Source organism: Pholcus phalangioides, unplaced genomic scaffold (genome assembly GCF_987345545.1).
Source record: "Pholcus phalangioides strain wild (caught in Gottingen) unplaced genomic scaffold, Ppha-v1.0 ptg000015l_1, whole genome shotgun sequence".
NCBI classification, from domain to species: Eukaryota; Metazoa; Arthropoda; class Arachnida; order Araneae; family Pholcidae; genus Pholcus; species Pholcus phalangioides.
In genome coordinates this window covers 45,430,181-45,455,564 of record NW_028301608.1, presented here as the reverse complement: position 1 = coordinate 45,455,564, position 25,384 = coordinate 45,430,181, and the positions used below count along the sequence as shown (strand labels likewise).

Genomic DNA, 25,384 nt, shown 5'->3' with positions numbered 1-25,384 from the left:
CAGCAAATAGTGAAACCCCCCCCCCCCCACTCTTTAACGTCATAAATAACACTGAGAACTATGAAATTCTGTTAAACAACTCACTTCATGATGCACTAATGTCAATAAGTTAACCCATTTGTACCCACTGTCCTCATTTGAGTGTATCGAAAATTTAGTTTTGTATAATACACGTCCTTTTAAAAAAATTCACTATACTCCAGAAAGTTACGCGAGTAGTTCATAAAATGCTCAATCTAGAAAATCTAAATTAAGGCTACGATTGCAATTAGCATTTTCATCTTTTAAGAGGTTCTTCTTGAGCATTTCGGTGGGGAAAAATTGTATAAAATAGATTAAATTTTTCTCCAAATGCCAAATTGATTTTTCTGCTTTGTTTCAAAAAAAAAAAAAAAATTAGAAAACCCCAAAAGTTGTTTCAAAAAATTAAAAGATCTGACTTAAAATGGATTATTACAAGAATATTTTCATGCAAATTTACATAAACTTTATTGAATTCACGTTTTATGTCTTTCCGAGTAATGTATGTATAAACGTAGATTCGTTCAATCTTCGCGAATACTGGTGAAAAAAGTAGTAAATTTGTGCAAACACAAAATTACATGTGTATTTAGCAGGAAAGGATGAGGAAACGCGTGCTGATATCGTATGAATGCATTGTACTGTCTTTGTCCTTGACCATGGATTTTATGCATCAAGACATTGAATTGATGTCTCCAGTACATATCTGTATCTGACCTTCACTATGAATCCCAGCGTCGCTATTTTAGAACCGATAGCAGCTGTTTTGGAATTAATTAGATGTTTTTTTACTGTGATTCCTTAAGCTTTTGGATATCAGGTACAATCATCAGATATCACGAAACCACCGAAGTATCGATGACGTTTGATGGCCATTGCCGAATTCTTAATCCAATCTTCGTTTTCTATCTTCAAACGAAGTCTTCAGCTGCTGCAACCAAAAATTAGCCACCAATTAACCAGAAAACTTCTCTGGATGGAGGTGTGCATTAGGTCCTCTATCTTTTGATTTCATAAGTTGAAGACTTGCATATAGATGGAAATTTCGTTTGTCATCAAGAGATTTTGACTATGTTTAGAAAACTATATAAATGCGGTACACCAATTCCCATAGGCAAAATCTTAATGACAAATGAAATATCCTTCTCCATACATCTACAACTTCTGGAGTCAAAAGTTAGAGATCCTAATTTACACATCCTTCCATAGAAGTCTCCTGATTCATTAGTCTATATTTTTTTGGTTGCAGCAGCTGAATATTTTGTTTAAAGATGGAAAAACGAAGATTGGATCGAGAATTCATCAACGCCCACCGAACGGCATTGATTCTTCGGTGGTTTCGTAATATCTGATGATTGTACCTGATACTGCTATCCAAAAACTTATGGAATCACACTAAAAAAAGAAGCTAACCATTTCCAAACCAGCTGCTATCGGTTCTAAAATAGTGACGATGGGTTTCATGGTAGAGGTCAGGCGCAGATCTGTGCTAGAGACTTTTATCAATTCAATGTTTTGCGTCATAAACTCCAAGGTTAAATCCAAAGATAGCCTCAGTACAATGTATTCGTACGATATCAGTACGCGTTTCCTCATACTGTCCCACCAAATACACGTGTAATTTTATGTTTGCGGAAATTTACTGTGTTTTTACCTGTATCAATGCATACATTACTCGGAAAGACATAAAACGGGAATTGAATAAAGTTTATGTAAATTTGCATGAAAATATTCTTGTAATAATTCGTTTTAAAAGAAAGAGTAATTTGACACTTCAAGAGATGAATTCAATCTATTTTATGCAATTTTTTCCCCGCCGATATGCTTAAGCAGAACCTCTTAAAAGATGAAAATGCAAATTACGCATCCGTACCCATAGTTTGGGTTTTCCAGCTTGAGCGTTTAATGAAATGCTCTTGTGAAAATCTCTGGGTTGTTCTAATTTTTGAAAAAGACGTGCTTTTCAGCCTCGCAGGTGGATGTCGTATACGTTATCATGTGTAAATGGCGACCATACTCAGTGATTGGCATCGAAAAAATTCTCGACGAGCTATTTTTCTGTTTCAGAAATGACGCTTTATATTGTCTCAGAAATGCGATTTCAATTTAATTTTAGATCTCCGAGAGAAAGATGTTTCGATACACTAAAGATATCGCCACTGTCAATTTCTTGTTTGGTCACCATTAACAATCTTCTAATATAGAGGGTGCCCCATAAATTCATAAATAGTTGAAAAAAATTATAAAAATTTCAGGAATTTGCATATTTGAATGGGGTTTGTGAAAAGTTATGCTCATGAAGAGGGATTTTTTTTTGTTTCAGAAGAAAAACGAAGTTCAGTTCAGTTGAAGATTTTATCGTTAGAAGACGCTGAACGAAAGCAAATAACATGAAATATGCAAATCAGAGTCCTATAAAATACAGGTTGTATGCATTATTTACAGTTCATTTCTGATATTTCTTGTTACTGACGGTTTTGATTCTGATGGATAAAACACCATTGGTGAAGTAATTTGATCTCAGCCCCGAATCCCCGATTGAAGCTTTACGAAGGTTTCAGACACAGAAGAGATTAAAGAAATTTTCGGGTCCAATCACTCTAGTCGGACTGGATTATCTGGCCCTCTGTCGACAAAATTTGAAATACTTTTTTCTGTTCTAAAAATCCCTCCCCCCCCCCCTTCCGTGAGAATAGCTTTTCACAGACCGCATTCAAATATACCGACTCCTTCGATTTTATGAATTTTTAAATTGTTTACGAATTTATGAGACACCCTGTACATTCATTTAAACCAGTGTTCGTACCTCGGAAAAACCAGCCGAACAGTAGGATCTTTGGTAAAGGTGAAACTCTATATGAAGAAAATTTCTAACATGAAAAACAAATAATCTCAAAGATAGGGATACAAAGGCGGATACAGGAGGACGGCGACGGAGCGAGCAACCGCATCCCGTTCTTTTCATTTTAATCATATCATGGCGCCGCTCTGTCTCAATGAAGACATACAAGCAGGTGGTTGAAGAAAACCTGGGCTATTCTTGAAAATGTGTGTGCATGTGTAGGGAACATAACGTGAAGTTTATTTATGTGTAATGCTTATGACAGTGCTGTCATCTGCCATCAATTTTTCAAACGGATTTCGGGACCACAGAAAACCAACTTCAGCAGACCAACACTGTGGCAACACTGGTGTTCGATCCTCCTGTCCCCGAAAAAAAAATTGTATTATTAGCATAGGCCGGATGGTTGAGGTGGAAAATATACCTCCTTTTCCGTTCGAAGAGCCATTATCCACTTAAGTAGGGTTTTCAGCTTTTATGTGACGAAACAGTGACATCGAGCTAATTCTAGCTAAATATTGGTGATTCAATTCAGATATACAACTGGTTTTTTTTTTGGCAAATAATGCTTATCAACACTAATTACATGACAAAATTGCACTTGTCATGTTTCCTCGAAACAACTCAAAATCAACAGGGACACGAGGACAGGTTCTTTTAACCAGGTTTAAAGTTGGGTTATAGTAGGGTGACCAGACGTTTTGGTTGAATAAAAACGTCTGGTCACTTTTCTTTTGTGAAAACAACCTTTTCATGGCAGCCTTTTGAAGAAGTGCCGCCGCATTTCATTTCCTCTGTCTAAGTTAGGATCTCCATGATCTTCTTAGACACCCATACCCTTTGGAAAATGATGATGATGCGTCGTGCACATATCTCTTGGTCTATATACTTGCGTGCCAAGGCTTTGCGTAATGTTATTCCAAGTCATAGCCGATCCCATTATAGGAGCCATTTAAAGCAAACACATGCACAGACATGACGCAATTCATTTGCGTATAGATGCGTGCAAATCTAATCCTGTTTGCTTAGATCTCCTTTGATGAGTTTCAGGTAATTCACTAAGGTACAAATGCTTTGGCTTTGTCGCAGTAGTCAGAGACGTCCTAATCCAGTTTATTCGTTTCCCAGTTGGGCTGGTGCAGCACGCACTAGTGGTTCGGTCTCTCAGGCTTTTATTTATTTAAGACGGCGCTAATCAGCAAATCCACTGTGATTCCGTCCTGTATCTGTGGAAATGGGATGTGTTGTCGCTATGGGGGTAGGGTGGTGAGTTGGGCGATCAGGGTTTCTGTTCGACTATAACTCCCCTCCCCCGACACTTCCCATTGCCCTATTGTTCCTCAGCCAAACTAAACTGATTGATTATTTCTCACTGTGCCTTTGTGGTGCAATGTGGAATGCACACGCCCTTTATATTCTCGGGGTCAGTACTGGCAAAGCGTGGAAGGAAACTGCTTTCAAAAGACTGTGATGATGTGTCTGGGTGGGATGTTAATGATAAATTGTTTCATCCCGTCCAGATGGTATTGTGCTTTCGGTTTTAGTGCTTCATTCCCTAGCTTAAAACGTTTTGTTGAATCTTTCAAGATTTTGATGTACGAGGGGGAGCTCGTAAAGGGCGCGATGCATAATTGCTGAAACACTCATTTCCGAAATGCTCGATGAAAAGCGTTTGCTGTCTCTCTCTTCCATGGGAGTGGATACGTGAGAAAGGTAAGCGTATGGTGAAACAAAGGGTGTGCTCAGTAAGGTCTAAATATATCAATGAAATTTTTCAATTCAGACGAATATAGTTGAGAATACTAAATTGACGGATAGTTATAGATCGGGGCTGTCGGTGTTAGTTGATTAAATTGTTAAACATGATGTTTCAGATCTTTGAAATTGACTAGTGAGTCAGGGCAAGACAGTTCGCAGCGATCATAGGGTGCAGTTCTGAATTTCGAGCCTCTTCATCACTCTAGTATTAAGCCTATGGCAGATCTGAATAAAAAAAAAACACTGAAAAATAGTTAGAGGATATTTTTAATGAATTATATTTTCAGTCACCCTGCAAAACTGATACTCTTAGACAGGAAATTTTTGATTCAAACTACCTGAAGTGTTTAGCAAATGAGCATGAAGAAAAATGGTCAGAGAGGAAAAAAAAATGCTTAAATGCCGCAACTTTTTTTCCGGTGACATCACATTTGTTCAAGATAGCAAAAAATATCAGGTCGTTAAGCTTTGAAGAGCGACTTCTTCCTTTTTTTCACATTCTTTCCTATAAATTCCCAATATTGTATCCCGTTGTCAATACGTGCGCGCGTGTTTGTTCAAATACAAATTCAGAAGTTTCAACCAATTTTTTGCATACAATAAAAGTTCGTCTACACGCACGCAATGCATTGTCCTTGAGTGATTTACTAAATTTCCCCCTCCATGTGTACGGCTGGCATAAAATATTCCATCGCAAGCCAAGCAACGCACGCTGGACGAACGACAAAACTTGGAAGGCTTCACGATGATGGAGGATTCGAGGGAAAGAGCTTTTGTTACGTCTCTTCGATTCTGTATAGCCAAGGCCCCAGGGCCGTCATTTGAACTCTTTCTGGGGGGGGGGGCAAAACACATGTACTCAATGTATGTATATATACCATTTTTTGTGTATTTTCAAAAGCCAGGGGGGGGCAACGGCCTCCCCTAAATGACGGGCCTGGCCAAGGCTACGGTTGGAACCATGTTGGGCGAGGGTAGGTGGGGGGGGATATGAAAATAATAGGCGGACATGTAAAGCAAGAGCCACGACGAAAAGAAGGCAGGGTGAGTGAGCCTATTTTGTGCAATTGAAAGACTTGTTCTCCAACCCCTTTTCTGGATAACATTATTATAAATCAACAACCAAAAACTCCACAAAAAATATCACTGTACATGTGGCTGCCTACTGTACATGGCTATTTGTTTTGGCTATGCGCAAGGAATGTAGAATGTAAAGAAATACACATTATGAGAAAAAATCTCAAAATAATAGAGGGTAAAATACTATAATCATAGAAAAAAATCATAATAGTGGTTACGAATTGTCACAAAACTCTGCTGTATAGTTATTTGAAACGCAACTTTTCAAAATATCTGATTATTTAGGTAGAAGGAAACATGTGAGGCTGAAAATGCCAATGAATAAGGTGAAAGATCAGGTATGTTTGCCAGAACAAATAATTCAAACTATTCTTCTCACGAGCAAAGAAATACAGGGTCAGCAAAATGTCCGTAGAAACTTTAAAAATTCATAAAAACCGTGAAAATAACCGAATAAAAAGCGATTTGCAAGGCTAGCATAGGAAGGGTAACGGGAATTCATTTGCAAGGTCACGGGAATTCTTTTAAGACAGGGAAAAAGATAACTAGAAAAGCAGATAGGTGCCGCTGACCGACACAAGTCAAAGAAAAAATACGCAAATAACGAACAGAACGCCTCCAAATCGTTTATTACAGCAGTATGTGTTTCACCGATTAGAATCTTTTAAACCTATTTTTTCCCTACTCGTAGATATGAATAGCAGCTGCAGGCAGACTGTCGAGATACGTTCCAATGTCATTTTCATTACACAAAATCGTAGCTTAGCCCGAAAGAAGCAATATACATCGGGAGCTAAAATTCCTTTTTTCTTTGTCCATAATAGATAAGAGATAGATAAATTTCCGATTTCCCCATACCCAAAACAGCCAGATTATCAATCAAATTATCTACCATTATGGACAGATATTTTAATATGTTTCCTCTTTATTCTTCAACCAAAAATATTTCATTGTTCGACAAGTACCAAAATAAAATGCTGGTTAGAAGCTGGAAATACATGGAATAAAGTCGTTATCATGTGAAATGATTTCGCAAACAAGGATAGAATCGTTTAGCCCCGATTCAGACAAATATTAATGGTTTGATCGTAATCAGATGGAGTCTATCGGGCAAAACTTTGAAATATGCTTGCTTTTCGGCGTCGGTTATGAATCAGGATTTTATCTGTAGATCTTTAATGAAGATAGAAATTTTCTCGTTTTCTCCAGCCTCCAGAGATCTTTTATCTCGGGTATTTTAATTAGATTTGAATTCGTGTGCTTGCGATTTTTCTTACTTATCTCCAGGGAAGAGAAGAAAACGATTTCAGATGAAATCTAAATCACTTGAAATGAAATACCGCTATTGTCTTTTCGGATAAAAGATTGAAATCAGATACTTGCGTGTTTCACGTTGCTGATATTTAGTGGTGAAATTCATAATTAATTTAGTGTTTCTTTTGAAACCCAAAGTGAATTGTTTTTATAAAGTTAATAGCATTGATCATTTTGATAGCATTTGATGTTTTCATGATCTCTCCGGTATTGGGTCATTCATAGATTCAAATTAGAATAACCAATATTCGTTCAACCGTCAAGACTGGGACAAGTTAACGTTATCTATATTGAAGAATATTTTGTGCAACTTGCCGAAAAGCTTGAGAAGTTATTATTCATTCAAGTTGTCGACCCACGATGTTTTTTTATAATTGAGGATATCCCAGGGGAATTTATCACCATCTATGCAGAACTGGAAATAACATAGGTTAAGCTGATGGAAGAGGTTTAAAGTCAACCGAAAAATCACCATATCTCAAAAATCAGTGTGGTGTAAAGATATCAAAATTTTAGAGCGATAAATTACAAGCGGAACTAAACATATAGCAGCAAAAAAAAAATTGATGCAAGTTTGCATTAATGTACCAACTTACCATTATTTGCAAATTCTTTAGCCAACGGTCATACCATGCTGAAAACACCGGTTCTCGTCCCATCACTGAAGTTAAGCAGCATCGGGCGTGGTTAGCACTTGGGAGGGTGACCAACTGGGATCACCGCGTGCTGTTGGCATCGGTCTTTCTTTAACGGAAGTAAGGTGCTTTGCATCAGTCCGGGGCTGTGAGCGGTTCTATCTATCTATCTACCAACTTATCACAGTAGATCACATAAGTTATTTGCAATAAAAAATTACAGATCAAACATTTGTAAATATTTACGTTGAAATAACTACTATATCACATCCTATTTATCAATTCTGCAAACTATATTATTGACAAACAGGACACCTAGATATTTTTCATAGTCCTATAAAGATATCTGACAATAATGTATCTTAAATTTGTAGGATTTGCTTGTGTATAATTATCAATATTATATATATCGGGGGGGGGGGGTAAAGGCAGAGTGGTGTAAGACACATGTCCAACAACTCTGACGTAAGTCCAGATATGCAATCTGGAAGTGCTAAACCATTGAAATAAAAAATGAATCAAGTCTCAACTTCATTGGTTCTTCCCCTAGTTTGTGAAATCGCAAAATTTTCAACATAGGACTATTTCAAAACAATTCTAGCAAAAAAACTTTTTTAAGAAAATGAGGATAAATCAACTTAGACAATTGTGACTTTAATCTTCTCATAAGTACTTTTTACTCATTTTTATTCGTTATTTTATCAATTTTCAGTATTTCCCCCTCATATCCATGTGCAGTATTGCAAGCTTTTATTTTGTTCTTTCATAATTTTAATATTTATCTGACATATTATCTGCTTTTATTTCCATCAAGTTTATTCATTTTTACTATCTCTTTTAATTGTTTCATTTCTTCTTCATTGTGGTTTTGCTTTCAACAACTGTGAATGGATTATTTCTTTAGTTTAAATAATGATAAATAAATAAATATTATTTTATTTTTGGAACAGGAGGCAAGAAAATGAATTTTTCATGATGCCACGGTATCGTACATTTCTTTGCAGGAGTCAAAATGTAATTTTAGAACCGAATTGAACCTCGTGTGACATATATTCCGAAAATCTCATTAATAAAGTACGTTGGGTTGACAAAATGCTGGAAACAAATATTATCAGGCATATTACCGGATAGAAACGATCATAGAAAGAAAAAAATACACGTTAAAGTAGATATGGAAAGTATTATGGAAATTAAACCAGTGAGGAGAGAACATGATTTAAAACGAAACTATGAGTATGACAACTAAAATAAAAATGAAACGTAATAAACTAATATAGTAATCAATGCCTATCATAGAATATATTTTTTCTGAAGAATTCATTCACGGCACTTGTGTTATAAATATATGATTTTTTCACCGAAACTTTAAAGTCCGATTTATTGATTATTTATGAGATACACGATGCATCATCAATCATTTGAAAATTATTATGAATGAGGTTCGAACAACTGGAATTTCTATAGGTATTGGCATTAAAATGTTTTTTTTCTGAAGCTTTATTTCAAGTGTCTAGACATTTTTTTTTCCACGAATGACTGAAATTTTCACACGAAAATCCAAAAGGTATTGTCAAAAAGAAAATAGTAACCTTTTCTTTACGAAGAAATGAAATTTACTCCACGCCATCGATGGCCGAAGTGTCATCTCATCCGACGGAAAGTGTCAAAAAAAATGAAACACTAGAGACTCGGATAGACATTTTATGAGCAATCTACCACTACAATCTACGGATGTTATACTCCAAAAAAAAAGTCTTTCTCGATTCCATCTTGTGAAATTTGTCGTCTATTTCACTTGATCCATTCTTGCTCCTTGGGCAAGATGAAGATCAAAGAGCAAGGAACAGGGGAAAAAGAAAAACCAATTTCGACTTGGAAAGTATATATAAAAACTATTGCTTCTCAGAATTTCGTCAATTTGACGAGTATTGAAAGAATGCCATTCACTTCAAGGATGAGAACTTAAGCTCATCCGTCCTCTTTATAAATATATATATATATATATATGTCTAATAACAAAAAATTCATCTAAAATTGCTAGAATTTGATATTCGAAAGTTTGAAAAGAGTTGAAATAAAGAACCACAGAACTTATTGTATAGTATACAATTCACGGTGAATTTTATCAAGGGATCTTTCTTAATTTTTTTTAAGAGATGAATTTATTTTATGAAAATAGATTTTTAAATCTAAAAAAAAATCTAAAAATTAAATTGTTTAGAAAGCACAATTATCATTTTCCCGTGATAAATTCATGAATGTCTCATGAGTAAAAATAAAGGGTCTCCTGTAAGTGCTAATGCGGCCTTTCCCTCATAAACCATCCATAATAGAGGCATGTGGTTTCAGTTTTAAAAATATTAAAAATTCATTCCAAAATTACTATGTACCAGTTTTGAGTGAAAAATACAGTGTGCAACAAAATAAGAAATCTAAATTTTTATACGGTCCCCCCTTGTTCTTTAACTTTGAATTAGAAAGTTGTTGCCCTGTATTTCCTGAAGCGAACAGAAAAAAAAAAAGATGTTTCGAAGTGCATTTCATTTCATTTCATGCCCTGCACCCCCCTGGCTATCATTCAATTTTAGCCACCGCCCCGGATGAGGGGGCTGGGTTGTGTCGGGTGCTTTATTATGCATATAAAATACAGTAAATGACACATTATTAAAAAGAGAGGGGATATGTGCAGATTTAAATATTTTTCTGTTGCACAAAATTTATATCGATGACGTCTTATGATGTCTTTGTAGCTCTATTGAGGCCTTTGTTGTCTTCTGTGGCCAGGCGCCAAGTTCTGAACCACGTTTTCCCTCGTTGACTTGTTGACTCGGACCACGTCTTCCCTCGTTGGCTGGTTGGTTCAGGTGAGCCCTCCACCTTGGCCAGGTTCTGGACCACATCTTTCCTCGTTGGCTTGTTGCCTCTTTAGAAGTTAAAGGGCAAGGGAACCTACTACTACGACGGGCCGTTGATGAAATAAAGCCCGCATTAGGACTTACACCCTGTATAATGGTTGATTTCGTACAAACATCCATAAATGTCTTGCTACGCGGGGAAAAAAATAGATATTATAATAAAATAACAATAATATATCCTGTATATGTTATGAGAGAGAAATACGATTTTTCTTCGCCACCAGGTATGGGAAGAACGAAATATAAGCTTCCGGCATTCATATTATAATAAGTATATAACATGAAAGAAGTTAGAAATTTTTATCAAATAAATTTAATATAAATATGACGTAAAGTATAGTATCATGTATTCATGTGTGTATCTAAATGCATTTTGGGGGAAAAAAACAAAATTCTTGGGGGAAAAAAAATTCCATGCCATAACTTGATATTCCGTTCTTCTTTTTTGAAATGTCATTATAGAATAAGGGAATAAATAATTCACACACGCTTCTGGGGTCCGATGCAGAAATAAAGTTACTTATATTCGGAATGCATCACTAGTGAGATGCTCGAAAGTGAATCTAAAACTGATGTTTGCTATAGAAAAATACGTATTTTTATATAAAGGTGCATTTGTAAAAAATTGAATCATAATCCGATTAGAATTCCCTTTTTGTAAGTCCCAGAAGAAAAATCGTACATTATGCGCTTTACTAGAATATGTATAAAAATTGGAACTTTTATAACCAGCAAAGCATTAGTATTTTGCATTTATTTATGTATTTATTTACAAATCTTAACAGGCTCAGCCCAATTACAAAGATGAAAAACCGCCACGAACATAAAAATACCAAAAAATATAATAAAGTAATGGAAATATAAAATAAAAGTAAAATAATAACATAAAAAACAATAATCCAACAAATTTGCACGTCAAGAATTAATTCGCCAAACAAACACATAATACCAATTTATATCCGTAATGGAAATACAGATTGATAATTCAATACCAGGAAGACATGCACACAAAAATACGATACATAAAGATAAGTAAGCAGAAGGAAATTAATATGAGGAACAAATGATAACAAGAGAAAAAAAAACCATGATAGCAAAGCACTCTTAGACATAAAAAGAAACATTAATGAGAAATATACACAGTACTTAGTGGAATGAGGAATATCTGTGAAAAAATAAAATATCTGGGAATTCAAACGCGTTAGAAGTTTTATATGCTATCTAAATGGGTGAAGTAACCAAAATGTTCGTGGGCGTGCACTAGGAAAATTAAAAAAAAGCATTTCGGGAACTATGAGCCCGTCGCTGGCGAGATGACACGAAAATGTTAATCAAGCTCGTCAAATAAAGAGTCATCAATTCTGCTGTGAAAAACTTCGTCTGCCAATTATAGTTCTCGTATTGTACGTCTGCTATTCGAGTGATGTCATCTTGAAGAAAAAAGAGAAGATCTGAGAGAGAAGTAGGTGCATCTGGAACGTACACGCGAAAAACCTTCCGGAATAATAACTGCAAAACGTATAGCCCATATTGCTGAGCCATACTCAAGTGAAGGTAGGACGTATGCGAAATACAGTCGTACCCCGATAAATGGTTTAGACGACCTAACGAAAAAGCCAAGTGGCTTATTGGACTTTAAAAGGACACTTTCTACGTGACCGCTGAAGTTCAAATCACACTTGAAAATTACACCTAAATCCATTATCATCATTTTCCTTTTTATAGCTGTTGCATGAATGGTGTAACTGTAAGGTAATGGGTGCAATTTTCGTGTGAATGATGCTACATTGCATTTGGAAACATTAAGGCATTTCCTACTTATATCGTCTAGTCTCAGCTATCAACAACAATCAATATCAGCTGTCCATATATGCTGTATGCAGTATATGTGCATCTACTGCCGTGTTTACGAAAGTCTATGGTGCTCGTAAAACGGGTTCTAAATATATGCCACCTAGCTTTCGGTCCAATTTACTCCTTTGGACTAAAATTTTGTACAATTACATGAAGATCGATTTGGGACACGCCAATAATTTGTGCATCGAAATGAACTTGGTGAAGTTAAAAAACGTAGTTCAATGCAAATTTTTTAGTTATTTTGTAGGACGTGACATTCGTACTTCATCTTCTGTGCAGTAGGTGGACGAGCTATTGCCTGGGCTAATTGAACTCGTATCTTTGCGCAAAATATAGGGTTATAATGATTTATGTTCGGAAATTATATAAATTCTCTTCCATATTTATGAGAGCTTTCTCACATGAAGTCGGTTCTACCCAAGCACATATAAATATATATAGAGAGCCAAAATTAATATATTTCTATGTATTAATAACGCAGTATGAAATATGAGTGTTTAGAAAAATATGTGAAAAAAACGATAAAAAATTGCCTAAGATTTTCGTTTCTTTGCACTAAAGCAAATAGCGGATCAAAGGTTAAAACTCATATATTTTCAATGTTGAAATATATGGGAAGGTAGCTCTGATGTGACAGGCATCAATTTACAAACTTAGTAGGTGACAGGTTATATCTCAGCTAAAACTCTTTATGTATCGATGCAGACGTCGAAGCGTAAGCCATGAATTTTGAAACATAAGCAATAAAAGAGCAGTTTCGCTGGCAGGATATAACCATTCTTTATACCGGTTACTTCCAAGACGAAAACGGCTGAGTGCCCCAAAATTGAAACTAAGATTTCTTCAGCAACATATAGCCCCCTTCACGAGTCGTTTGTCATACTTTAGCCGCACTTTACGCATGGGAAAAAGAATAAAAATAATAACTACAAAACACATAAGATGAATAAACTTCGCGGAAAAGGAAAAAAAAACAACAACTTTAAACACATATTAGACATATTTTTATTTCTCTTTTGCTAAACATCATCCAAACATGTTATACATAAATCTTTAGACTGTCCAGCCCACACATTTACGCATTTCACGAACCATCAGACTTTTATATAACTCTTGTACGGATACTTTTCTCGGACAAAAACCATCGAAATATATAAACCTATTATATTTAATACTGATTATATACTACATAAACTGAATTCATGATAATCCATTTTAAAATAACATCCATGATAAGTAATTCATTTTCTTCGCATATCTTATTCTTTTTGGATAGGATTTTTTCCCCCTAATGAGTTTTTGAAGCATTCTTATATTTTTAAAAGAGAAAACAAAACAGAAAACATTGTGTTTTATTATAAATAAGCAATGATAAATTGAACAAAATAAATATATCTATCGTATCTGAAAAAAGAATTACTGAGAAAAACTCGTTAAATATATATATATTTTTTGCTTTGTAAATGATCAGATGAATATCATATAACCGTTGGTTATAAAAATATTTCATCACTAAAATGCAGAATAAAAAATTTGTATCATCTCGTTCAAGGAATAATTCCTTTCAAATATTGTTCGAGAAATATATTTTCACAAATATTTTTATGGATCAGTTACGTATGTTATTTTCTATGTTGATCGAATTTCAGTATTTCTAATATTTGTTATACTATATTTAATCGAATAAATATGTCAATTGTGAATTGGGGATTTATCTTTAGGCTGGATTAACAACAAAACTGAATTCACTGATCGTCTCCCTTCTGTACCGTAAGATTCTTATGAAGAAAATAATTAAAGTATTTACGATCGCGTATCTTTATTTGAGATACAATTAACCATTGCAAAACACATCCGTAAACATATTCATGTGAAATTTTGTGTATTTAGCTTGCATTTGTATATTTATAAAATTTTAGGAAAAGTATCATATTTGTTCAGGATATCGTTGCCCATTTTACTTCCGGCAAAACTTTGCCATTTCCATCAAAATAGTTTCAGCCAGAAAATGCTATTACTATTTGAAAACGAAACAATGTTTACTACCGACGCAGTTATTGATTTGAACAATTTTTTTTTAAACTTTCACTCAGCGTAATTTTTTTTTTCGAATGAAATTTGTATAAACATTTGCAGACAATTTTTGGAACAAGTTGTAGATAAACATAGCATTTATTTTTAATCGTTCGAAGCACTTGTAATTCAATCTAATTTGTTCTGAACGTTAATGAAAAATTTGTCTAAAATGCATGGAAAATGTAGGAGTTTTTTATACTAACACGTTTTTCCCCCACTGATCTAGATTTGGATTTTCATCCTTTTATATCGCTAGCTTAAAATTATAAATTTTGACCTATTAAAAAAACTGAAAAATTTAAAAAAAATCAATAAATTTGGTATTTAGTCTTTCGTTTCTAATTTTATTAGTTCGCAACATAATTTATAATCAAAGTCCATTACCGGATGATTCCAATTGTTTATCCGAAAAAAAGGACTGACTCTGTAGAAGTATACTTACAAATACTTTTTTCAAATGAAGTGTAGTTTCTTTAAATGACGTAATTTTTTGTGAGGGATCGTAACATAAAAAAAATAAAACATCAACTTTTTATACGGTCTACATGCGCTAAAAAATCCAATTAGAAAGTTGAGGTCCTGTCTTTTTTCAGTCGAACAAAAAAATTCTAGGGATTCAAAAAAACCGGAGAAAAGTTTGTAAAGAACAGCATTAATAAAGGAAAGAGGCAAAATGTTTCGTCTACTAATTTTTTCAGTTTTTTTCTCAACTTTGGGGCTGTTCAAGTATTACGTCATCATCGATGGAGGGGGGGGGGTTCCGATTTGCTGACTTTTGATGACAAGGGGGAGAGGGGTTTGGATAATGCTTACGTCATCAACCACGATTTATGAAAATACAAAATATTCTTATGCATCTTACACGGTGAGCCAAAAACAAGAATAACCTTTCGATAGTTTGTGGTTACTTGAAGTAACCTTCCCCCTATTGATAAGTGCCCTACAGAGCCACTTTAGTCATCTCTAAATGTTTCGCGGATCCAAGTGATCTGGAAATGTGTCCGGGCCGCTTAAGTGCTCTGGAACCGTGTGTTTCGTTTTCAAAGGTCGAAGGGTAACTTGAGCGATGTAGAACCGCACTGGGGGCCACCCAAGTGCTCTAAAACTATGTCACATGTCTCTCAAGGGATCTATCTCTAAATGTGTCACGGATGGCTTAAGTGTTCTGGAATTTTGCCACGGGACACTTACGTAATGTAATGTGCCGCTTAAATCATTTTTAGAAAATTACGTTTGAGGAGAGCAGGCCGCATAAGGTAACCCCCAGGGCCATATTTGGTCCATGACCCAAGGGCTTTTATGCGATTTATCATTATATGGCTTAGAAGGTGGGTCGCAATGAATTTATTAAAGATAAATTTTGAGTTCATAGCCTTCAAATAACATCGAAATTGACATAAATTTATTATAATAACATATATAACAGCATGTTCTTCCAAAAATTGCAATTAAAAAAAATATTTTTTCCATTAAAAAAACTTTTTTTTGATCGTCGTGGGGGAGGGGGGGCACGAGCTTCCTATGCCCCCCCCCCCTGCCGTGTAAGTCTCTGATCCCACCAATATTCAGAAGGGCAGAACTGATGACGGAATTTTGCTGACAAGGCCGGGGGGTGGGGAGGGTCAAAAATGGCTAAAAATTTGCTTACGTCATACTTGAACGGCCCCTTTCTTCCGTTTTTGAATTCAAATATCTCTGCGAATATTGCACTTGTAAACGTGGAAGTTATTTCGTTGTCCTCCGAAAGAGACCAGGCAACAACTTTCTAATTGCCTATTTTAGCACGAGTGGACTACATTAAAAGATTATGTTTTTATTTTTCTATGTTACGATCCCTCAAAAAATTACGTCATTTAAAGAAACCGCATGTCATTTGAAAATTTTTTGTGATTGGAAGTATACTTCCAAAGTGAACGGTTACAGAGTTAATCCTACGTATAAAAAAAAAAAAAAATTAAATCACCCCGTATATTTTAAGATCAAAGTCCACCGTATCTAGTCAAGTGGTAATTTCGGCTAACACATCCACATCCCCATGCTTTATGTGTTTATGTAGATACATTTATAGCCTTTTAATGGTTGATGCATCTAAATTATGTTTTATATTTCCCCCCCCCCCTTATGAAAAAAAGTGGGTCGCAGTAGCCCAGGTCGACAACGTACTCGCCTACCAAAGGATGTACCAAAAGTACCAAAGGATGTTTAGAGGTGTCGAGAGTTCGACACCTCTAACATGAGTACAGAAACGGCGACATGACCACAGAAAAAGATTGCTACGGCAGGGAGTCTCACGCCAAGGAGTTAGCTGGTTTTTCTGTTTTGAACCGGCAATAAATTGTGGGTCTCGGTCTAATTAACCCCCGTGTGCAGGAAATGACAGTGGTACGACAAAATTGATCAATGAAAAAAAATATTTGGAATAGTGATATTTTCATCGTCAAAAATCGAAATATGAAATAAATCAAATTTTCCTTAATTTTTTTATTCATTTTATTTGCCTTATTTACGCAACAAAAAAATATGCTCCACTTTAGCATGCATGCACACTTCATATCATTCCAACATTGATACTACCTTTATTTCTACCTATAAGTTGCAGTGACGCATTAGTCGCATATGCCAATTTTGCTAATTTCCGAAAGAAAAAAAGTCTACTATATTCGACACATGCCAAATTTTAGTAGACACTGTGTTTGCCACCAATTAAATCTCTTAGAAAAAAAAAGTAAATTCTTCTATTCTTACGTCATCTCTACCTTAAAATATTTTTTGTGGATTTATTTTTCTATATTTTTGTATATCTTTCTCTATATATTCACACTTTTCCCAAACAAAATAGTAAATGATACAAACTGATGTTCTGCATGAAGAAATTTGTGTCTTTTTTCAACCTATAATTCGTTATAGGTATATCTATTCTATAATATAAAATCGCAAACTCGAAAAGGGCCTGTTTTTAAGCAACCAAAATTAGTGACGATTTTATGTTACGGAAATCTGTTACGCTTTTGTGTTACGGAAGTCGGTTACGATTTTGGGTCAAGTATTCATTTAACTCGAGCATACATCGGGACCATGTTATGTGCATGTACCGAGAAGCTCCCACATCCTACAGCAGGGCCCTTGGCTAGAATTTAGATGGCGGGCCCCCAAACCAGCTTTCAGAGGCCCCTCTGTGGTTAATTTATAGTGTGAAAAATCAAAAAGTGATAAGAATCGTTCCGGCCCCTGTCAGCCCTGACCTTGTGGGGGGTCATGCCGAGAGGTATATATAATATACATATAACACCAGTGCTCCCAACACACAGGGTCCTGGAACCCGGGGGAGGACAAGTTACGTACAAGTTAAAAGTTTTCATTTCCAAGGGCTCTTGATGAATCTCATTGTTTACTCGCTACTTTAACATTGAAAAAGATATATCCAGTCTGGGGCCCTATAAAACTTTCGAATTCGGTCACGGGTAGTTGCGTGGGTGGGCCCGGATTTTATTCGTTTGTGAAATGAATACAAATGAAAATTTTTCATGGCACTAGCACCGGGGGGATGACCGACAAGCTTCCAAGTCGGGGGCCCCCATGTTTACAGGTTTCATTTTGGGGGCCCTGGATGAATGTCAGTCTTTTCTATTGCAGAATTTGCAACAGCGGATGCCCGATGTAAAGCCAGTCTGGGGCCCCATCAAAAGTATTCTAATTGGTGTCCCGGGTAATTGGTTGGGGGCCCTGGATTTTATTCGTTGGTAAAACGAATACAAGTGAAAAATTTCCATGGCACTCGCACCGGGGGATGACCGACAAGCTTCCAAGTCGGGGGCCCCATATTTACAGGTTTCGTTTTTGGGGCCCTGGATGAATCTAATTCTTTTCTATTGTAGAATTTGCAACAGCGGAAGCCCGATATAAAGCCAGTCTGGGGCCCCACTAAAAGTATGCGAATTGGTGTCCCGGGTAATTGGTTGGGGGCCCTGGATGAATCTGATTCTTTTTTTTTCGTTTAACATTGTACAATTTGCTACAGCGGAAGACCGAGATAAATCCAGTCTAGATGGGGGTCCTGGATTTCTTTCGATGTAAAATTGATGAAAATTTAAAATTTTCGTTGCCCCTCACCGGGGAGATGTCCGAAAAGCCTCCAGGTCGCGGCCCCATGGAAATGTTGACAGGTTTCATTTTGGGTGTCCCATGATGAATCTCATTGATTTCTGTTGTTTAACATTGTAAAATTTGCAACACATTGGTAGCCTGAGATAAATCCTGTCAGGGGCCCCCTCTAAAATTCAACGAATTGAATCTGGGGACCCCATGGGCAAGTTTTCTGGGGGTACTTGATGAATCACATTTGTTTTTTGTTGCTTTATTATTGAAAAATTCGTTTCTTCAGTAAGCTGGTGCTTTCACACGTCCCTTTGCATATCACGCTGATGAAATTGGACGAAATAAACAAGATATGTTGTAAAGAGAAGTTTGGGGAAGGGGGGTTGGCCGCCAAAGGCGGAGGGAGGCAGAGCCCCCCCCCCTAGTTTATATATATATTTACAGGTATTATTTACGAGTAAATTTGCAGGCATGTATACAGCATATACAGTATATTTTTACAAAGAAAAGGAAGTTTCAGACGTCTATCAATGTTAATCGATCAAATTTATTTTCTTCAATACCCTGAAAAAGACGAATTTTCAAGCGCATAATACCGGAAAATAATAAATATAAATACCCAGTGTGATAGATTAAAATCTTCCATGCAGGTTCATCCATAAATTATGCAAATAAATTGTTATATAAGAAGACTTTGTTACTATTGACTTCGCAGAATTCATGCACGCACATAATGCATTGACATAAATATCATACAGGAATTCAAACATATTTATCATAAGAATAACATACATTTAGTCTGGGACAGAAGAAAATGGATGGTATAATAGTCCATAACTCATATTTTTCTATTCACATACTATTTCTGTGGGTTGGGGGTGAGGCTTTTATCTACAACCGTCTGGTGCCCAGGGGAAAAAAATGGATCCCCGAAACAGGGAAATAAAATCACTTCCTGATATGATCCGCCCACCCCAAAAATGCAAGATGTACCGTTATCCTAAAAATGAAATATATTCGGTGTATTGTACTATGCATTTCTTTTCTTTGTTCTTCTTTCCTATGCTAGGAGAGTTTAAGTATCGCTCCTATTTCTTTTTATTCTAGTATTTCTCTCAGACTCGGTGAACAAAACTGAAAATATGGGACCCTGAGCTGAGAAAGAATAGTCGTTAAGATCGAGTTCTCTTAAAATATATTTCTGTGCTTGTAGGTTTTTTTTTTCCTTCCTGCAAAAAATAAGAAAACTGCTCCTAAAGAGCTGTTTCTAGAATATTCTTTTGCGTTCTCTCTCGGAGTTCTTCCATTTTTGTGGGATATTGTCTTCAGAATGGTCATTTGTCTTCTTTTTTTTATACTCGTCTAGGACAATAGAGCAGAAAATTCAGAAAAATGTGGCACTTAGTTACTCAGTCGAGATGTTCATGCGGCACCTGTTGTCTTCTAAAGTCATTTACGAAAAGGTAGCAGCTTTATGTGGGAGAAAAATGGGTGATTTTCCCCGTATGAAGCAACCTGTAAAAGAAAATGAATTAGTTCTTCCTCTAGGAAGTTTTTCTTTTATTAATATATTCTCTTTAGAGTAAAAAATTCCATGAAAGTTTGAAAAATACATACTTTGTTTTACGAAACTTTCTTGAAGAGATCATCACTAGGGATACGCATATTTTGTATTTTCAAAATAGATGCGATAAATGCGAAAATTTAATTGTTGACTACATTTATGTATCAATCTTTTATGTATCAATGATTACGCAAAATCTCGATAATTTGCAATTTTTAAAAGCGAAAATTGGTCATATTTTCTCAATACTTGCGTCTTGCATCCTACTACGTGCTTAAAAGTCAATATTCTCTTGCATAGATAATTTTTCATACAAAAAAATTGTCCACACATGAGTCCACACATGACATTCGACGCAACGAATGAATATTAGTAGTATATAGATATCTTGTCCTTCTGGAGAAATCGCAACAACACCTATCAGTGCATCATCTTTGTACCCAAATTTATTACTGGAAGTTTTTCCCGAACAATATTATTTTAAAGACGTGGCGCAGGATGGGTTCTTCGATGGAAACGATCATGTTAACAGACAGATAGATAGACAGAACCACTTACAACCCCGGACGGATGCAAAACATCTTGGAATTTTACTTCCGTTACCTCAAATGATTGAAAGTTTTGTCGGGAAAAAGTTAGCAAAGATTTATAGCAGTAGCCCCCTGCTCTGCTTACCGTGCTCGCAAGTATCAAATCCGCACCGTTCTTCCCATGAAGACCACTATTAAGTCGATGAACGCACACACCATTTGTTTAAAAATAGATAACTGAAGCCAATTCGTAGGGAGAAAAATTGCACGTGCGCCAAATGGCACATAAGTGCTGGAGAATACTTGGGGTGGGGGGGGGGGGGCAAATAAGAAGAAGTTGGCATGCTGAAGTAGGAGAGATTCGAGACTGATCTAAATGCACAATACATACATACTTGTATATACAGGATATATGTTAAATAAATACCAATATTTTACGGAAGAGTAGATGACTTTGCCTAATAATACTCAAAAAATCGTCAACGAATAAGGCAAATACCAGGAAATACTAAAAATTTCTTAATGCATTTAGACACGCTATGGGGGTCGTCTTCATAGGATAAGAATATCACGCTGACCGAGTTTCCAACTTACATAGATTGAGTACCAAATCTTCAATCTCAGTTGCTTAGCGAAACGAAAAAACAATACGTTTGTTCAACTCAAACGTCGTTGGCAACGACTTTTGAGTTGAACAGACGTATTGTTTTGTTTTTTTTTTCGTTCCGCTGCACAACCGAGATCTAAATTTATTTTTTTCGAAGATATTTTATTTTAAATATTTTTCCCCTTTAATTTTTCAATTAAAAGTTTTCTTATTTGAATAAGTTTTTAAATCACACAATCTCGTAAAAATGCCCGTCAATTAGTTCAGATACCTACGTTGAGAACACACTTCATTGGCCATATTATCATCACCTCTTCGGAAAATGGTCAAGAGGTAATTTTCTTTTAACAATTTTTCAAAGTATTTAAGATTAATTGTTTTTCAAAATTGATCACATACATGCCTCAGAAAAAATCGATGAACCTTAGCATGGCCAAAACACCTTCACTTAATTTTGTATAAAAATCACTTTACATTTATAAAACATTCCACATTTTATTTTTCTCTTCAATTTAATGCTTCTTTCACTTTTTGTGGTCTATTGAAGACACTAGGTATGCGCAATGATATCAAAAACAAAATCGAAGCAAACTAGCGGATATAAATAAAATAAAAAAATGTAACGCCATCGGAAAAAGTTCTAATGTACCTATTAACGAAGTTTCAACAAAGGTATATTGTGCATGGGAAGACTTGATTGATTTTTAAAAAAGGAACTCAAAATTCTGAGTTCAAATTGCATTGAAGAAAAGGAAGTCGGAAGAAATTTGGTACAAATTATGTTTTCGTAGCATTAAACGTGTAAAGGAATCCGTATAAGATAGATATTAATCTAAAAACATTTATACCAGCAATATGAAGAAAAGAAAACCCCGAAATATATTATTCTCTAACAAAACTGTAGTTCTACGAATGTTTGCACATAGTTTGTGAGCTTAGGATCTGAATATCATCATTGATATAATTTTAGTATAAGGTTTTGATTAAAGCATGTGTATGTAAACAAAAACATAATAAATTAACAGATTAAAAACGAAATAAATTAATGTAGTTGGATGGATTAATAACCCTAAATTCCAAAACTCATCCTAACTTATTTATATTTTTTATCACAGATTATTCATTTCAATGCGAGAAATCTGCTTTTTCACCGAGGACGTTTGATGTCAAAACGCACACGAGATAAGGTTTTCAAGAGGATTTACATCAAAGGCGAAAGTGTAACATAGATATAATATAATATTTTGAAATCTATAGAAAATTTCTCCTTTAAAGAACTTCCAATTTCGAATCCCGCTTCAGAATATTTATATCGAGAATTAATGAAGTACGTTTCGGGAATACAAAATCATTCAGTCATTTCGGAAATTCAAGACAAACTAGTATGAAACAATAATATTCAGGTTTTCATGAAATTCAAAACATACTTCGGATTAATATTTAGTGTCCCTTATGCAAGATGGAAGTGTAGCGAGGGGTATGGTCTTTGATTTTCGTACACAAGGTGATTACAAAAGAATCATCCGATTTCAAAATGATTCTACACTCAAAATCGACCATTAAAAAATATTGTTCATAAAGCGTAAACACATTTCCTCCAGTATATTCAAATATCGCTTATCATTCTATACCCTGTGTTAATTATTAAGAAACATACAATTTGGAAATCGGGCGATTCTCTCCAAGTCACTCTGAAAAAGTATTAACTCGATATCATCAGCCGCATGCCAGAAGCACGAATGTATAAATTTTCAATTTTCTTTATCAGCTGTTTGGATACCTTGTTTTGCGATCTAAGTTTCGCCTGAAACGCGTTAAGAATGTAACACACGTGTGTTTCAATAATGCCCTATTCAACCACATGTTACAAAACATTTTAGGAAAATAACTTGCATAGGTAATAACATGGGTAGAGAAAACATTCAAACGTCATTTCCCACGTTCTTTTTTTTGCAAGGATATTGTACATTTGTGATTCTGGCATGACGGGGCCTATAATATTGATTATCGTACAAGTCGAATTTGTTAAAATTACATTGTCTGATACATGGTAATTAGCTCATCTGAATAACGGCATTCTTTAGTTTTGACATATTTTTAAATGAAAATGAATTTCTTATTTGGAAATTTTTATTTTGGAAAATCTCTCGCGACCCCACTAGTTCGACCCCACAAATTGCGAACACCTATAGAATGGAAAAATAAAAGTATCTGTTATACTTCTTGAAATAAAATGGTTGGTGGTTTGCGGTGTGCGGCATGAAAATTAACAATGTGTGGTATGGAACTTATAACTAGTGCGAGCAACTCTCTTTATTTGTTCATTAGAAATATTATTAGTGACAGAAAATTGGAATTAAATTGAATCATCGAACACCATCATTTTTATTGCGCCAAAATATCAATAAGTATATTTTTAAGTTTTGCTATTATAAATTCAAAAAAAACTGCCTAAACTATGAGTTTTGCTGCCATCTATCCAACAAAAACCAAACTATTTGTTATAATTTTTGAGATAAAATGATTGTTGGCATTGAACCGATATGGTATAAAATTATATATTTTACAACTACATAATTCTATGCACCATAATATAATTTTTAAATTTGAAGCAAAATCAATTCCTCTGCAGCCAACATAAATATATAGCAACCGATATTTTGGTGCACATAAAATTTACAGCCTTTAAAGTAAAACAAAAAAGTTTCATACCACATGTTGCTCTTCATGCTGCATATCGGTTTAAAATCAACATCCATATAATTTTAGGAAATGTAACACATAGTTTTGTTTTTATCCAATACGTTGCAGCAGGGGTTCCAGCATCCAAGCAATATTTATGTACACTTCTTCGTACAAAACAAGAAAGTGCGTACTGCCCCCTCCCAATATTCACCACCATCTTCATTTTTTTTTAGTTAAAAAGTAATTTGATTCTATTGAATCTTCGATTATAGCAGGGAAAAAACCGGGATAAACATCTGTCCGGACGGTGCATTTATTGGTCAAAAACCAGGACTCTCCCAGGACGTCTGACCACCTTCGCTTGGCCCGAATGCCGTTATTATTTTTAACGAAGAAGTCAAGTTTATTATAGAGGTAAATGGACGAAGAAACTTTAGAGAAATAATAAAAAAAATAATAATTCTGGTCTGGGAGAACCTGCCAAAGAATCAAACCAGCGTTTGCCAATACGTAAATCTATACGCATGATTCATACACCAAAATTCATTTTTGCTCCTACAAATTTCGTTGAAGAGTGAAAACACTGCTTCAAATTTTAGGTAATTTTTTGTAAGAATTGTTCTCTTTCTTTTTCACAAATAATACCACTCTCTTTACAAATATACTCTTTAAAATTTTGGAGAAGAGTGAAATTACTCTTCAAAATTATTGTTCCGGATACCACTGATTCCAACCTATGAGCCCGGTTGCAGTTTTTGAATGCATTGTATCGTAGCTGCCAAAGAAAGCATTTCTGTGAAATAGCACGCATGTGTGTAGGAACACTTTGCACCATAGTCAATGAAAAATTAAAAAAAAAACCACGTGTGTTTAATTTATTTTTTACATACCAGAATGGGGCATGTTGTCGAAGGAAATACATGTCCGGCCAAAATTTTTACAGAATGAAATTCTTTCGAACCTAACATGAAATTGTTATTGCAAACGAATCTGTCCAGCCCTGATATATCATATATAATTCAGTTTAAACTGGTCTAAACTATCCGTGTCGATGAATATGAGTTTACAATGCGTGATGAATTATCTTTTGCTTTGCAAAAAGAAAAGGTTTCACGTGTGGTTACTTGTTCAAGACTCGCTACGATTCTATTTCGACTCATTATTTTTCCAAATTGTCATGTGGTTGAAAAAGCATTGCACTCGTATATAAGATGAACTATTTCTTTATAAACAGAAAATACGTGTCGTTTAATATCACAATTTTGGTGTTACTATACGATTTTTTTCCTCTCTCCCCAATTGTTCGAAAAACTTTATCTCTGGCATCTTTTTCATTATGTTCTCAATTCAAGTAGAGTTTCCGAGTTATTAATGATGGAAATTACTTTTCATTTGTCTATTGCAC

General features: G+C 35.1%; 1 pseudogene; it reads left to right on the top strand.

Annotated features, from left to right (window-relative positions):
- Nucleotides 1–7,631: 7,631 nt before the first annotated feature.
- Nucleotides 7,632–7,750, top strand: LOC149076095 (5S ribosomal RNA; annotated as a pseudogene).
- Nucleotides 7,751–25,384: the final 17,634 nt, after the last annotated feature.